Below are 17544 nucleotides of genomic sequence, written 5' to 3'. Positions count from 1 at the left end.
CGAGGTCAAAGGTGTAAGCTTATGCTGTTGCTGCTTTGAAAATACCAAGAGTGGGATTTTCACTATAACACCACTTTGCCCCAGAGAAAAGCCTACTGTGTTATCTTTCCAAATTAAAATGGACACCGAGAGGAGCGTTGTTTTATGAATTAAGAGAAGGAAGCTTGCACCGTGGCTTTATTTGGAATAATTACAGGGAAGTATTTTTCCACGTACGCTCTTTCCCTAATTAAACCCATGGAAATGCCTCATTTTCTGGTTATTGCCAAAGTGTTTCAAACTCCTGTAGAAATGCTTGATTGTAATTTCATTAGAATTCCATTTCTCCAGGCTATACAGGTGCAATGAAAGAAGCAGTAAAATTAATTAAAACTGTGGACATGTTTATACCCACCAGGTGTCATAAAAGGTAGTGGCTGAGACATTTTTCAAGTAATTAAGCAGACAGTTCTGCATTTTCTGATGAGTTACTGCCCTTCCCTCTTTAATCTGGGTAACAGATTTCATCACAGCACTGTTGTCAGGTGATGGGATTACTCTTTGCAATCAGCATTCCCCTCGCACCGCCGCGCGCTAATCAAAATCACATCATTGCTGCAAAGAGGCAGTGACACGCAGTCGGCACACTTCCAAAGTCAGGCTTCGTATGCCAAGGTCTACCCATAATTTAGGCTAAAAAGGGAATAACACAATTCTCAGTTTAACCATGTCTTGCTTAAGTAGCTCGAGTTGTTTATTTGAGGCATGACACAGCTTCTGCATGTAAGGCTCAGCTCTCCTCAGTGAGGGCAGCATTTCATCAGGTTCATGCATGGCGGTGGTTGTGTTACAGGGGGGCTTGTTGGTTTGTTTAGTGTTTTTTTTTTTGTTTTGTTTTTTATATTTTGTTTGTTTTATCAGAAGCTTGTCTTCCAGTCAGGTTGAAATAAGCACTGGTTTTCCTGAGGAAGCACAAATTGCCATGGTCACATCCTGAGGCAATATTGTACATAGGGTTATAATGATGGCAGCCCCTGAGTTTGCAGTGCAAGCTAGGAGTCACAATTTGGCACATTTTGTTTCTTCATACTGGAAGGGGATATATATATATAAAAAAAATTTAAAAAATAAAAAAACCTCTGCTCTTCTCTTTTGGCTTCGAATACCACTAAGTACAGCCCATATATAACTGCTGCTGTATCATAAGTACTCAGCACTGAGGCTAGGAAAGGAGCAGGGAGTCGCAGCACCCACGGTGCTCTCCCTGCTCAGACATGGCAGCGCACATCTCCGCAGCAGACAGCAGATCTAGCCTGGTTTTATCAGCTTATAAAGGGGATATGGCAAGTCTGGCATGCTCCCGGTACAAAACAGCAATGCCATTTCCCCTCATGATGGGCTCATAAAAGAGCCATGCTAACCCAGCGTTCTTCAGGACACCACCACCCAGCTCTGGTCAGCATTATTGCTAATCACAGCTGCTCTACACCTCTCATCGTGTCATTGTCACATGAAGGTTGTTTCCCAGACCACACAAGAGAACAGGCTAGCTCCTAGATTTTCTTGTAATCTTACACAGCAAGTCATACCTTTTCTGCATTTTGGTGTTTTATATGCCTCTTGCAGTCCTATAGCACCAGTACTATAAAAGAACTATAAATATTCCAGAGTACTGGATGCTATGCTTTCTTAGTTAGAAAATTAAAAAAATGACTCATTAGTTTTCCTTTCTTACTTGGGTTGGTTTGTATTTCGCAATCCCTATTGATTAAGTATTTCCTAACGTGCCCTTATTTTTAAATACTTAACAATTTTATAGTGACTCGTTTCATTTAACTACAGAGCAATCTAAGTGGAACACTCTATGTTTGGTTGCAAATACCTTTAGCAATGAACATGCTTGCAGAAAAAGAAATTCAAAACATTTGCGTCAGAATGACAGCATTCATCCCATAGTGCCATTTTGAGCTAGTGCCCTCTCTGAGCGCATGTTTTTCTTGGTTTTTACTTAATGCTCTGTCTTTATTAACTTTATATCATTTTAATTAGATTTCCTTTCATAATATTGTAATATTCTCCTACTCTCAAAGTTATGCCTTGCAAGGTCATCCCTGATACATGACTAATGCATTTGACTAAAATGCACAAATAAAATATGATAGTCACATTAAAGCATATGGGACTGTGTTGAGAATAACAACTCAGTCCAAGCTTTAAAAAAAAAAAGTGAAGTAAAAAACCTTGGAGATGAAAGATAAAGTCATATACTTCTAGAACCAAATTCAGCTCATGTGTACTTTGTACCTGCTGTTCTGGGGCTGAATTTGACCTTTTGAGAGTTGGAAATGGCTTTTGAAACAGTTGTTACTTTTTTTTTTCTTTTCAAGTTTTAAAGAGCTATTTTACACTTTTTCAGTACTAAATTCTGCTTTCTGCAACAAGCAACATAAATCTAGAATCTGCTTTGACCTAAATGGAGCTCTCTTCCATTACGCATCCAAACATTTTACAAGTTTGTCACCTCTTTCGCAATGCTCAGGCTTTCAGTTAAATATCACAAGAGTAAGTACCATAGGTAAGAGACCTTAAATATAGTACCCTTTTATTTTAGTGATTTGTATTACTTCATTATGTAAGAGAAAAAATAGAGCATTTCATTAACTACTTTTGTGCAAGTCATACTATGCTGTTGTATTTCTTCCAAACTCATTAATTCCTCCTGTAGAAGTCAGTCCAGACATCCAGTCATTTCCATCACCTGACTTTAAGTCTCTTCTATTTCTGCTGTGTCCTATTTCAGGTGAAGTAAGCAAAAGTATATTTTAAGAGAGGGTACAGCAATGATTGAGTGGTATCTCAATATTTCCAGTGTTACTTTGTATCCTATTCTTTTGCATCTTAATTTTCTGTCTCCTCCTTCTCCACAAGTTTCTGCTCAATATCACAGAATCTCTAGGTTGGAAGAGACCTCAAGATCATCGAGTCCAACCTCTGACCTAACACTAACAGTCCCCACTAAACCATATCCCTAAGCTCTACATCTAAACGTCGTAGCCTGCCTGCTGCACGACGGCTTCCAGCTCCTCCTGTTTGTTACCCATGCTGCGTGCATTGGTGTAGATGCACTTCAGCTGGGCCATTGCCTTATCCCCCGGCCTTGCTATTGTTCCCCCTGGCACAGCTCCAACAATCCTTGCTTCAGCCCCATCCCCCTTCTTACCTAGTTTAAAGCCCTCTCAATGAGCCCCACCAGCTCCTGGCCCAGGATCCGTTTTCCCCTAAAAGATAGGGACCCGCCTGCGGCCATCAGGCCAGATGCCGAGTAAAGTACCCCATGGTCGAAAAACCCAAGATTTCTGTGTTGGCACCAGCCCCTGAGCCACCTGTTTAACAGGTGGGCCTTCCGTGTCCTCTCTGTACCCCTCCCTGCCACCATAGGGATGGACGAAAACACCACCTGCAGTCAGAGCAAGAAAGTCCTTTTCAATTGGGAATAAATAGGAAAATAAAATAATTCCACTAACTTGGAAATGAAACTATGGAATCATAGAATAAATAAGGTTGGAAAAGACCTTCAAGATCATCTGGTCCAACCATCACCCTACCACCAATGTCACCCACTAAACCATGTCCCTAAGCACCACGTCCAACCTTGCCTTGAACACCCCCAGAGTGGTGACACCACCTCCTCCCTGGGCAACCTATCCCAGTGCCTGACTGCTCTTCTGAGAAGTAATGTCTCCTAATTGCTTTACCTGTTGAAGAGCAGTGCTCTTTGTTCAATTCTTTAATTCTTGAAGAGTAGGGGCGTGATGTTTCCATTTTTCCACTCCCCAGTGACAGCACCCCACTACCAGGACTTTTCTGCTGTGATGGAGGGAGGCTTGGCAACTCCATCAGCCAGTTCCCTCAGGACCCTGGGATTCTTCTCATCCGGTCCCGTAGACCTGTACCTCTTTGGATTCATCAGCTGGTCTCGAACCTGCTCTTCGCTTAAACTGGGTGGGACTCTGCTCCCCCAGCCTCCATCTATGGGGTCAGGGAAATGAAAGATGTGGGAAGCCCTTCTACCAGTGCACACAGAGGCAAAGAAGTTGCTGAGTACCTCAGCCTTCCCCACCTCTGTCATTACCAATTACTCAGTTATAGAAACTCACTCCTAATATAAGAAAGTAGCCAGCTATAATCACTCACACACTACTGTTTTCACCCCTCAGTTTATTTTTACAACTTTTAAAGGCGCATGGTGGCCCTTGGGGACTCCTCCTGTCACCCCAGCGCAGCAGCCCGAAGGGAGCTGGGGCCTCTTTTGGGCTCTTCCTCGAGGCTCTGCGCAGAAGGGCTGCCACCTCTCGCACAAGGGCTGGCGGATGGGAAAGAAGCACTCACACAACCCCTGACAATTGGCAAAGGTCTTTATTGCCACATGGCTCCAGGCTAATGCCTGGAGTGGAGCCTGGGCGATGCAGAATAGGGAGCTTGCCGAGCCCTTCTGCACAGCTGCCAGCGTTCCTTGAGGACACTTTTCAGAGAGCTGCCAGGGGAGTCCCATGTTTGTTGTGGCCGAGGTGGGTCCACTTCCATCGGTTGCTCTTCATCTTGTGCACCCACCTCCATGGGCTCCGCGGGTTGGAGGACGAGCCAGTCCCTGGCAGGGACTGCCCACACAGGCTGCCTTCCATTGGGCATATTTTCCGGCCACGGTGCCGCACCAGGACGCCTCCCAGTTCCGTGCCTCGGGTCCATTCCGTTCTCCGCTTGATTTTCATTCACGGAATTCCTGATGTCATCTCTCCCTTGGCCACGGCTGGGTCCCGCATCATATTCCGTCCTCTGGGCACAGTTCCGCTTCCAACCCTCCAACCCACGCTCTCTCTCTTTGCTGTCCTCACTGGACCTCCGGCTAGGCCCAGGTCTGCTGTTGGTGTCCATCAGAGGGGCCGGCCTGCTCCCCACATCGCTTTGGCTCCAATGATATTTGTCATAATAGCCTCTGGGCCAGGCACCAGACACCTCCTGGGCACTGATGGTTCTTGTGCTGGAGGTGCTGGCCCTCGACCCACGGCGCATCCATGCAGAGCCAGACATCCTTCTCAGTGGTCCCAGGAACAATTTCTTGTCCTCGCACTGAGAAGGGCTGCTGCTCGCCTCTCTCTCGCTTTGCTCCTGTCTCTGGCCTTCCTTCAGCCACCGGCTTTCAGAAGACCAAATCGCTGAGCAAGTGGCGGGCCAGTGGCGGGGGGCCCCTTTTATAGGGCCTGGGGCAAGGGCGGGCCCGCTGGTGGCCACTGTGACCTTGGCAAAGCTCTGTGATGGAGCACCCTGTGCGAGGCCGAAGGCGGCTGCCTTGGGAGAGGCCCGGAAGATGCCCTCATGTGGAGCAAGGACAAGGGTTGGGGGGGGCTGAGGGCCCCCTTTTCTGGGGCTGGCTGGCCCCCAGGCCATTTGGCTTGCCAGAGAGAAAGGCTGCCCCATGAAACCCTGCCTCGACCCGTTTTTTCTCCAGATCTCCAAGGGTCAGAGTCTCTTGTTAACAAAAAGAAAACCCCACCAACGAAACCAAACCAGACCAATTCACAAGGCTAAAGCAGTCAAAATTGAAGTACCGATCACAGAATCACAGAATTTCTAGGTTGGAAGAGACCTCAAGATCATCGAGTCCAACCTCTGACCTAACACTAACAAGTCCTCCACTAAACCATATCCCTAAGCTCTACATCTAAACGTCTTTTAAAGACCTCCAGGGATGGTGACTCCACCACCTCCCTGGGCAGCCCGTTCCAATGCCTAACAACCCTTTCGGTAAAGAAGTTCTTCCTAACATCTAACCTAAACCTCCCCGGTGCTACTTTAGCCCATTCCCCCTCATCCTGTCACCAGGCACGTGGGAGAACAGACCAACCCCCACCTCACTACAGCCTCCTTTGAGGTACCTGTAGAGAGCAATAAGGTCGCCCCTGAGCCTCCTTTCCTCCAGGCTGAACAAGCCCAGCTCCCTCAGCCGCTCCTCGTAGGACTTGTTCTCCAGGCCCCTCACCAGCTTTGTCGCCCTTCTCTGGACCCGCTCAAGCACCTCGATGTCCTTTCTTGTAGCGAGGGGCCCAAAACTGAACACAGTACTCAAGGTGTGGCCTCACCAGAGCCAAGTACAGGGGGACACTGTGCAGTCTCCGTAGTACTTTTATTGAACTTATGGGATCTGGGCTTACTATAGAAAACAATTTTAATATGGTTTAGTAGCCACTGAAACACCTCAAAGTTTATGGAAAGATACTCAGAAGTCACTGAAATCAGTTAGAAAGGTAGTCAGCTTTAAATAATATATGGTATGGACATCTGCAATTTATCTAGGAAAATTATCTAGGAAAAAGTTATTCTCAGGAAAGTGTAGCAATTGATATTTTACACTGATTAGTGGAAAAGAAGTGTGCTTGTAACATCTTGGAAAACAGCTAGCATGGCAGCCAGGTGCTTCTAGGGCATTGGATGTCTAGTGCAGTCTTTTGCCATTCTGGTATGGAGTGGGATAATTTGTGATTAAGTAATAACGGATTTTGTATTAATTTACTAACAAGAGATTTAAGACATATGCTGTTAGATGTTCTTTCTCCTCCATGGTGCATAGCACATTTTAAATTGGGGAAAAAAAATAAAATACAAACAACAGATTATAAATACTTCAGCAATGTTGCCCCATGAGGTAGGCTTGCTCTTTGTCTGTATCTCACAATACATCGCAGCCTTCCCAGGCAAGCTAAGGGGGTACAGCACGCAACCTGATGAGCCTTCAGCATTGAGATCTTTAGAACCGACACCGTTGGGTAACTGAGACAAAGCACTTGCACCAAGGGCATTCAGAACCAACGCATTGCTTTGATACCAGCTCCAGCAGCAACACAGCATGAAACAAGCAGGATCTCTCCTACCAACTTTCTCCTCTGGCCTCCCACATAACCACCTACCAAGAGCACTCCCAGAAGGAACACATACTCCAGCACACGCAGCAGAAACCAACACACACCAGTTTTCACAAGTAACTGCAAGGTCAGAAATAGACATACCAGCTATGCATGAAGTAATATCAATAAAATTCTAGAAAAAAAGCTAAAAGTACCAGAGAATAATAACAAAACTTCTATTTCTACTCAAATCATTTGTAACTTAGCTTGCTCAGAAACGTCCACACGTCATTCCAGCCTTCAGCAAACCTTACACTGACCTTGACATGCTAACTTAAGCGCTTAGTTGACAGCTGATCACCATCACTGACCTTAATTGGGTAAAGTTGTGATGAGTGTCAAATAGAACAATCATCCACATCCAATTACCACCTCGTTTCCAAAAGCTGGGTTATAGTAAGGAAAAGCTTGCCCCACTGTAATCAGAACAGAAAAGAACCTAAAAAAAAATGAGTTGAAAAAAAAAGAAATACATGTTATGATACAATTTCCACCAGATTATTTAGAAATTGAGCATTACATCAGTATTGTGCTTTTATGTTGGGAAAAATACATTTGTGCATGGCATTTTCAGACATAATTTTTTAGATGTAACAGTCTGGTGTTGAGATTACATATGATTTGAAGAATATCTCTTTTTAGAAGTATAATGCCTTCTTAAAACTTGAAACTAGAAGCAAAGTGGTGGCACCTGAGAAAGATGTAGGTGGGAAAAAACTTCAAGAAGTAAATCAAGCATAGCAAATCCATTGTCATCCTTGGATATCTGAAGTAGGATTTCTGATGTTTTCTCAGTTAGAAGATACTTAAAACTTGTAAAAAAAAATGTATACTTTATACAATAAGAATCTAAAACCATAAATAAATCAGGTATCTCAGAATAATACTCTGAAGTTTAATATTCAGAGAAGTTAACTAAGCCATACTATTCGTACCTGTCCTCAGCCCACTCTTTCTCCAGCCCGCGTACATTTGTTTTTCTAGGTATAGAGTCACTGAATTTCTATATCGCATGTAGGCAGTTATGTATGTAATTGCTAGTGTGCCAGGAACAAGTTAGTTCTGATTAACTAAGTTTTTCCACTGTAATTTGCTAACTGAGAATAAAAGAAAACAGAAAAGAATTGTAACCCGCCTGTGTCTAAATCTGTACCAGCACATACTGGGAAACGTGTGGTAGTTTGCATTTCTGTACGTGTCCTATCTTCTGTTCTCCTGGGACCACTGTCCTTTTTCATTGCTGATTAAAGTGAGACAGGCTCTGTTACTTCCAGGCAGGGCTGAAGCGGCACAAACATTTCAATAAAGTGAAAGTGGAGCTGATGAAGGAACGGGAGGAGAGGCGGTCGTCTGTTCCTCATTTATTGCGATTGTCCTCTCTGTTGGCTGTCATATCTGGAGGATTTATGGCTCCCCAGAACCTGCTATTTCAGGTGTCTTTGAAAACCTTGACACCTTCACCATGTGATTGGAAATACCACTTCTTTTACTGCCGTCTCTTCCTCCCCCCTCCTCACTGCTTATTGCCCATTTCTTTACTGCCCGTGACTTCTCCAGCCAGCCCAAAGTCTCCAGGTTTAGCTTAAACCACAGCTAAGCTAGGCTGATGAATTTTGCACTCAAGCGAGCAGTCGGTCTAGCCTGCCAGCTCTGCTGTGGGTCACAAACCTCCAGGGAGGGGCCATGACTTAAATCCCTCCAACAGGGTCCCTGGAGAATAGATGTCAAAGTCCTTCATGAGCTGAAAGTGTCACTGTGTCTGGCTCCAGCAGCATTTCTTGTCTGTTGGTTTTGGATGGGTGCATTTATCTGAGCATAGCTCCTTCTCTGGCTTTTTGTTTGCTTGTTGTTTTAGTATTTACAAGAAGAGGGATCAAATTCCTTCCCCATCAGTTCTACTCAGTATCAAATATTAGTTTTGAACAGATTAACCATGAAATATTAAACTTGTGCTTTCTTATATCAAGCTCTGATCCACACTCATTTTATCTCGGCCTTGTGGGAACGTCCAGCTGGCCCTTTCAGCTATACCCACATGAAGATGTGAGATCTTTTATTTTCCTTTTCCTGGGTTCCATCAGCAGCTGTGGTGATTTAAATCCATACAGCCTTACACTGCCACAAGCTGTAGCCTTGTTTGTCCCACCCGTGGCAGGATATAGTGTTTCACTAGCTGCAGAAACAACTCCACATCTTTCTTCTGGACATCTTGCTAACCACTGTCAAAATTGTTTTGTAGCCCGGTCTCCTGCCAAGTCTCTTTCCCATTCAGGCAATGACTTACTTGTTTGTTCCTCGGGAGGACCAAAGGCTAGCAATGAGTCCTTGTTTTCTGCAGCACTGTATGCTTCCTGAAGCAGCCTGGGATGTCTGTTTTGTGCACTTGCAACTTAATCCTTCTTTAGGACCTTTCACATCAGCAGCAACTCCTCTGCATCCAAACTGCTGAACCCACAGCCGCCTGTCCCCAAAGACACTGTGGCTGTTCACCACAGGCACCATCCACCACGGGTCATGTCAGGTGGGCTCTGCGACACAAGGATGTCTTTTGGAGACGTCCTTATGGCACGGGAGCCCCAGCACCCTGATAACTTCCAGTTGTACACCCAACGCTGCAGCCAGCTAGTTTGGCATTTTAAATAAACTACAACCTTGCATGTTTAAGGAACACAGTTAAAAGACTTTACACTGGAAGACAAAATGATCGTGTTTCTTTTCTACATGGTTGGTCTTGTCCTGTTTTTCCTAATAGAATGGAGCTTTTTAATGGAGGCAGTAGCAGCTTGTGCTCCTGGGGAGGCCTTGTCTCGGTCACACGACGAGTTTGATCTTGGGTTGTGCATGGCCTTTCGATGCTGACCTTAATGTGCTGTTAGTTACTTGAAACAGGCAACACGCGGAAATCTTTTCTTCCTCACTGTCACTACTTTTAACTAAAATGGATTTTTGCAGCAAAGAATACTTGGCTTTTTTGGTATATCATACCCCTGATAGAGCTGTTTTAGGGTTGCATTTTTACAATCTTCAGAAATTACACTTTGGTCCAGAAGCTTCCGTTGAAGAAGCTTCTGCTTATTAGTTAACAAGCTAGAAATCTGACCTAAAGGATTTATATATTCAATTTTATTAAAGCCATCAGTATTTGGGCAACTCAGGATTCCTGTGATTGGCAGTTCAAAAATACAATGATCTTTTGTGTCTAGTGCATGTAATGCTGGAGAATATTTAAATCAATAATAGTGCTATCAGAACTGGAAATCAAATGCAAAATAATTCCCTGGGCTTCCCATTTCTAATGGCATTTGCTCTTTTGATGAATTGCTAATGCATTTTTGGACAGAAGAGCTGGCAGACCAGCCAACTCGACTATATAAATGGAAGAGCTGGGAGAGCGGTATTGTATTTACCACTATTTACTGCTAATGAACAATGCACCATTCAGCACATTATCTCTCCACTATGAATCCTTCCATTTCTGAACAAGCAACATCTAAATAAACTTTAAAACTACTCTTTTAAGAAATTACTGTTTTCTTCAATGAAATTTTAGATTCTTTTGTTTGTTTTGAAGTGACAGTATCAAGTCAAAACATAATTATATTTGTAAAAAGGCAAAAATGGGTTCAGCAATGGTGCCTGCCTAATCCTCCTGGCAATTTCCACCACTCAAACTGTAATGCATTTTTTCTGCTTTCATTTCCTTGTGTCATTTCTGACACCCCCTGAAAGAGAAGCAATCTGAGGAACTGGCCGTCAGACCTGCTCTGGCAGCGGTGAAATGAACTATATCCAACGTACTGTCCTATGGATAGATGAGAAATGGGGGAGAAAACAGAAAAAAAAAAAATCCTCTAATCTTTCCATTTTATACAGGCTGTAATTTTGTTTTTTATATTTAGCAGTAATTGGCTAAAACTCACACAAGTAATCAAGCACAGATAAAACTGTGAGGTGTTTTACTTATTTGTTTAATAATGTCACCGTAGGGACCCAAAAAACCGTGCACTGAATGTGAGTTTTATTACCATGAATCACAAATTTTGTCAGTGTTTTAAAAAGAGCAGTAGTTTTGAGATGTTTCTAAGCATGCTGCTGTGCTATGATTTCTTTTTGTAGTGAATTCAAAAGGATTTTAAAAGCATGAAGTATTTCTGATTCCCAAAGGACTCTGGCTTTGCTGGAAGGTGACAGCCATAAGACTGTAAAGAAAACTTTATATTAGTGTACTGTCTTGGAATTTTTAACAGATGTATCTTTTGATCTTGAGGTATTAAAATAATATTAATTCTTTACTTAATTAACTATGCTTAGCACCTTAATTAAAACCATCATATCCTCTACATTGTATTTAATACATGTGGATATATAGATGTATTTAACAGGCATGGTGTAGAAAGAGCTGATATCTTACTAGTCCTTTTCCAAAGTAGTTTCTACCTGCAGAAATGTTTTAATGATATATAAAAATATATCCCTAAAGACTATCTTGAAGAAAATCTTATACTTTTCCCCATATTTATGTGTTGGTTCTTCTTCCTGAGCTTTCCATTTTGACATTGTTACGCACCTTCCAGACATTCCAGTAGTATCACACTGAAATTGCTTAGAGGGATCAAGACAACAAATTAAATATGCATTTCAAAAACAGAAACATACTTTTTGGCTTTATGCATTTTCAAATGAACATGGATTTTCAAATTAATATGCTTTATTCATTATGAGTGATTGAATGGCCGTGACACAATTAACAGAAACCTCACAAGGTAGAATATAATCTTACAGTGTGAAGGTAACAATTCACAAGACAATAGATTCAGGTAATACCTTGCTTTTCATTACTTTGAAATTTCCTGAGTCATTTGGTTTCAGTCTCGCTACTGAAATCCAGCATCATTGGATGGCTAGAAATTTCCTTTTTTTTTTCGTAGTTCTTTGTAGATTGCAAACTGCTTTCAAAAAAAAAAAAAAAAACACAGCATATTTCCCTGTCTCCCAGTTTTGACTGCATCTGGCGAATTTCTCATCCTTGCTACATGACTGTCTCTGCAGTGCTAAATGGACCCATGCGATTTCTGCCATAACAAGGCTTCATCCTTAACTGAGACTTCCAAGCAGAAAAACAGAAATTGTGAATAATAGTAACAGTGATTATCCATATGGAAATTGCATCCATTTGAGAAAAAAAAAAAAAAAAAAAAAAAAAAACACTGATCTGAGCTGAAATGAAAGGCAAAATTCCCTGGGGGAATTGGATTCTCTTGTTGTGAAGGACAGAACAGAAAGTAGAACACTCTCGATTGCATTTATCTCTGGATTAGGAGAAAAAGTCACACGGGTGTAGGACAAAGGGCTGTAGCTGAGTCCTTTAATACATGATGCACCTGCATCTTCACCGAACTTTCCCCAATAATCTCAGCACCAAAAGAGTGATAGGAGAAGCCCCTTTATGCTCCAAATGTAACAGCAACTCAAACCTAATGGTGAGGTTGGAGCTGCTTTGCTGGGTCAAGAGCAGGTTCTGGTGCTTTCTTTTTCTGAGCTCAGGCTGCTCAGGAGGGAGGCAGAGCAATGATTTTGAAGCTGATGCTTACCTGAGAGGCATGCTTGCTACATCCCTGTTGTCAAGGCTCAGACTGTCCCATCAGTCAAATAATGCTTTTACAATTGTTAATTTTCCATACCTGTAATAGGTACATGTTTTACAAACCTAACTCTTAAGGTTTTGATGCAATCATACAACCAATGCCTGCAGTCTGAAGCATGCTGCATCAATGCCGCTCTAGTTACTTTTGGCATTTCTGCTAATTCCCACTAAATTACATAAACCATGCTCTAAAATCCTCAAGTCTCTTATACATAGTTTCCAAAACATGTCTCAAACTGAGCTACAAGGTCAGAGAGGAACAAGCACAGGTTTTCTTAATGACCGTCAGAATCTCTCACTTGGCCAAAAACCAGAGAAGCAGCACTGCAGTGACTCCAGCAAGCCCACAGCACCACAGCCTGGCCCACACGTGCTCAGCACCAGCCCTCTCCTACTCACCCCATAAAGCCCCTTTGCTCTTCTTTGCACCTGCAGTCGTTGTAACAGGCCCTGCGGTTTGTTCCTGCAGGAACAGTTTGTTTTCAGCCTGCACAAGTGCAGGCTGAAAAAAATGTGCAGAAAAGCACATGTCCATCATCGAGTCACACAGGCAACACCACTTATGCGCTATTCAGCATTAGTGGAATACAATTTACAAACCGCTATTTGTGTGTGCTGGCTTACTTCACGTTTAAAAAATATTTCATTTACTTCTTTTTCCTTCGGGAGACATGGGGAACAGTGGTGGTTAGGTGATTTCTTCTTTTGCTTCCTTGCTTTCTGCACTGTATGCAAAGAACTAGACTCTTAGGCAAATTGTGGGGACCAAATAACCTGAGCGGGGTGTCCCCAGTACAGACTCCAGGACATGCTACTGTCACATTCTCACCACAGAACGATAGCCACTTCACTCCCTAATGCAACAAGTGCAATTTTTTTTCAGAGTGACAGATTATGTAAGAGAGATTTTCACTTACAAATTCTGTTTCAGTTTCACCCATTGATTCATTGTTTCAAAGGATCCATTATCTCTCCAATTTTCTCTACTATTCCACAAAAGGTCATGTTACTGTTTCTGGAACTTTTTGAGGAAAAATAAAACTGTGCTTCTCTTCAGATCTGAGAAAATATTCTCACAGCTGCTACTGAAAAGGTTAAGACTGTGCCAGCAGCTCCGATGATCAGCGCCGGCTACTTGTTTGATTGTTTGCGGAGAGCTGGGATGCAGCCCTGCACGTTTGTCAAGTTTTCATTGTAGAGCCTGGCAGAACCAGTGAGCATTTATCTGCAAGAAAAGCAGCTTCATGTCAAAGAAGTTCTGCTGATAAGATTGTCTCTTTTGCTGCTGGTGCTGATAGAGCTTTAGGTGGGTTGTAAATAATGGATATATTTGTACAGCACGTGTTAGCTGCTATTACACATGTAAGGAATGCAATCACTCTGGCTTTTGGCTTTTTGTAATCAAGTGTTTATCAAAAATAAATTCTCTAATAGAAAACCTTCACCGATCTTCATTGTAGGTGTCCAAGCATGATGTGAACTACTCGTTTAGAAAGATACCTACATACTGCCATTTTGGAATATTGACAGGTCTGCGATATGCACTGGCATTCCCACATTGAGAACATTAAGCCACCCTTAGCTATAACTGTATCTAGACCAGCTGAACAGAGGTGATTTGCAAGGGAACGTACATTTTCCTAGCTTTAGGAAATACATTTCTCTGAATTGTGGGGAAAATATCTTGAACGTAAAACTAATAGGGTAGTTTCAGCCATATTTATTTAAAAAAAATCTTTTCTGTTTTTAGGTGTGATTAGTGAGCGTCTTTCATTCTAATCTAATATGCTTTCCACTGATACATTTCTTTTTGAGGTAATTGCATTAGAACTCGGTTCTCAGTCCTTTTCAGATAAATACCTAGACCTTTTGTTTGCTATTTCAATCAAAAGATGAATTGTTAATGCCTGTGCAAAGAAGAAAAGCAGTGTTGAGCACAAAATAACAGGGCAAAATGCTGAAGTTCAAAACTTGCCTTCATTGCAATCGATTTCTTTCTAACCATTTGAATTTTCCAACAGAAACATTTCAGCAAAAGTGGAGGGTAGGGGTTGACCTTGCAAAGTTTGGGGAAGGGCTAGGAGGCGTGCTTTCAGAGGGGGAACATCTGATGAAGAAGCTCCCTTGTCCCCATGCTGCTGGCACACATTCCTGGGCAGTGAGGACGTGGTGCCCTCTTCACATGGAATAGGGCCGGGGCGGGGGGCTCAGGGAGAGGCAGGGGCTGTGCCTCTGCCAGCCCTTGCATGCATGCTGGGGGTGAGCAGTGGCTCCGCTCCTTCTGCCCACCAGCAGAATGAGAAGAGGCAGTGCTACAAGCACAGGGGCAGCTGCCCCAAAGCCCCACAAATCCACCAGCACACACACCACAGGAGTGTTAACATATTTCTGAGCAGTCAGTGAAATTGCACAGGCAACATTTCCTTCTCATTGCGTTTGACATCAGTGCCTTTGCTGAGTGTCTCTTCCCTGACCATCAGTGTCATTCTTCATGGCAGGTTCTGCGCTAGATTTAGAGATAAAACCAAACCCTGGTGTAAAACGGGCACTCTCCTGAGAGAGAGATGAAGAAGCTGCCAACTGTTCAGTGCCAACTGCTGTGGGCATCAAGCAGCCTTCCACAGCTTCCCAGAAACACAGGCACGCACTTAAAATACCCAGGCTTTCTCACTGGAGACCATATCAGTTATATATTAGATATTCGTCTTTCATTCTTGCGTATTACTAATTGATAGCTAAGGTTTTTAGCACGCATCACATTTCATTTTCTATTGTAGTTGTAACTAGATTCAACATACAAAGAAAAATTCCTTAGAGCTAAAGATTTCAATGAAGAGACTTTATAGATCTTAGTTTTACACAATGCTTCCTTTTTGTACCAAAATTACTCTTCTCTAGCTGTTCAGGTCCACGTTCTGCTCCAATTTGCATGAGTTAAATCCAAACTAGCATCAGTGGCTTTAGCAGAATTAGTACAAGTGTGTTGACAATTTTTCTAACAGCATTAGTATTTTCCAGAAACCCCTAACGGTCCTAGTGATCCAGGCCCCACCACGCTATTACATAGACGTTGGGACACAATTTCAGCTTCAGAAAGTGCTGGGAGAGCAGGAAGGAGTGGATGAGAAGGGGGTGAGCTTTGTGCTTCTTCTCCTTCCCTCTGTGCCTCGACCTCGCCCATCATCTGCATGGGAGCTCTCATTTGATAACAAGTCTGGAGAAAGCGATCCATTCTTCAGAGGGAAGACTATTAGTCTAGTTAGTGTGATTTTCCACTAATTTTCCTTAATTAATAAACTATTTCTAATTAGGAAAGCTGCAAAAAGAGAAAATCTAAGCTATTTGAATATCTCTTCCAGCAAAGCTGAGCTGCAGAGTGGACTGAATGCCCAAAGGAAGCTTGAAAGCTTTCTTGCAGTTATATTGCCTTCTTTCTTACCTTTCCAAATCCCCTGCAGAAAATTCACTTGATATGCTGATCCATTTGAACTTTAAGTTGACATCTGCATGAACTCGTTACCTGAAGTTTTGGGTCAGTTTCCTGACTCCTGCATATACTTCAATGTTTTTAATCTTTTATTTTTTTCTAGCCTTTGCTATTGCAAGATTTCAGCAGTTTTGAAATAGCAAGAAGAGGTGTTAAAAAAATACACCAATTTTTTCTTTTATCAATCAAGGGAAAGCTGAGAGGGAAAGGAAATGAAAAAAAAAAAAAAAGAAAAAAAAAAAGAAAAGAAAAAGGAAAAAGAAACTTGAGCAAAAGAGCAAGCACTATTATTTTTAGAATAGGCAGCTGCTTCTGACAGTTCACCTAAGGTAGTTTTCTATTTCTCCACAGGACTTGAATTCATTCCTCTCAAGACTTTTCTATTGATCCTCTTTCTTTCCAGGGTTCCTGACCTTCCTCCTCTCCTGTCCCAGCCCAGATGGCAGGCTTTCATATGGCTTGGCTCACTTGCCTGTGCTTGCGTTTTACATTTCAGCAGGGATACCTTGAAGATATTTAATCTCTTCACTTAAACCATTGCAACTGAACTGGTTGGTGATATTTTGTAGGGTTTTTTTTTAAAATAGAAGTTATCTATTGAAATAAAAAGTCAGGTTGATTTTTCTACAACTACAAAAATCTTAGAAAAAAGTTTTCTAGTACCTTCTGTGTATTTTCAGAAAGATTTTGAAAAATAAAGTTTTGAAAGTTTTTTGTCAACATTTTTGACAATTCAAATGCTAGATACAGAAATGTGCTTTCAAGTAAAATTTTCAACTTCTGTTTAACATCCAGCCCAGAGATTGGACTTTGAATTCTCAAATTCCTTCACTAGCTGCAATTTCTGTCCTCCACAAAGCACGACTGGAAGCTGCCTGACCCTCCCTTCACAGTTTGTTCCTGTTCACTGTCTACAAGGGATGCTTCTGCACATCCTGTGCCTCGCTGTCCCCATCACCATCTGAGAGCCCATCTGCTGCATTCTGCCTCTGAGCAAGGAGGAGAGGAGCCCTGGGGCTGTCTGAGGACAGCGTGGATGCAGGGGCTCCAAGTGGCAGCAGGACCCGGATGCGAACCCTGCCCCTGGGAGACTGCAGGCAAAAAGAGCTCTTGCTGGTACTGGCAGATAAGAGGTCGATAAAGAAATACGGAGGAAATGACTAGGTGTTGTGAGAACATGAGGAGAGGGGTGACGAGGAGGCTTGCTTTCTAGAAATTGCATTCAAAACTAAAATTGAATTTGGGAGTTGCTGATTCTTTCTTTGGCAAAGGGAAGGAAAAATTTAGGCCACAGTGGAAATGGCAACAGGTGCTCTTGAGATGGCTGCAGAATTAGGAACAGGATTTTTTGCTTTCTTGCTGCATGGAGAAGAAAAACAAAGAAGTGTTTTGAAGGCTGGGAGAAGTGAAAACAAAAAGTGTCTGTGGAGACACCGTAGAGAAGAGCAAAAAATAATTATCAAAGAGGAAAAATC

At 42.6% G+C, this 17544-nt stretch overlaps 1 protein-coding gene and 1 long non-coding RNA gene across 9 annotated transcripts in view; one reads left to right on the top strand and one right to left on the bottom strand.

Moving 5' to 3' along the window:
• Positions 1 to 7176, bottom strand: part of LOC137860287 (uncharacterized) — a 31075-nt gene extending 23899 nt beyond the window's left edge. Inside the window, exon 1 of one of the 2 annotated variants that reach the window (XR_011098809.1) lies at positions 7094 to 7176. This is a non-coding gene — a long non-coding RNA (uncharacterized lncRNA). Of the gene's footprint in view, positions 1 to 7040 lie in introns of both variants that reach the window. The other variant, XR_011098810.1, reaches the window with a different exon arrangement.
• The window catches only part of NTNG1 (netrin G1), a 160286-nt gene that overhangs the window by 31044 nt on the left and 111698 nt on the right, over positions 1 to 17544 (top strand). The window lies entirely within an intron of this gene.

This window comes from Anas acuta, chromosome 8, assembly GCF_963932015.1.
Source record: "Anas acuta chromosome 8, bAnaAcu1.1, whole genome shotgun sequence".
Lineage (NCBI taxonomy): Eukaryota > Metazoa > Chordata > Aves > Anseriformes > Anatidae > Anas > Anas acuta.
Note: the sequence above shows the minus strand (reverse complement) of the source record. Positions and strands in the feature narration are given on the sequence as shown.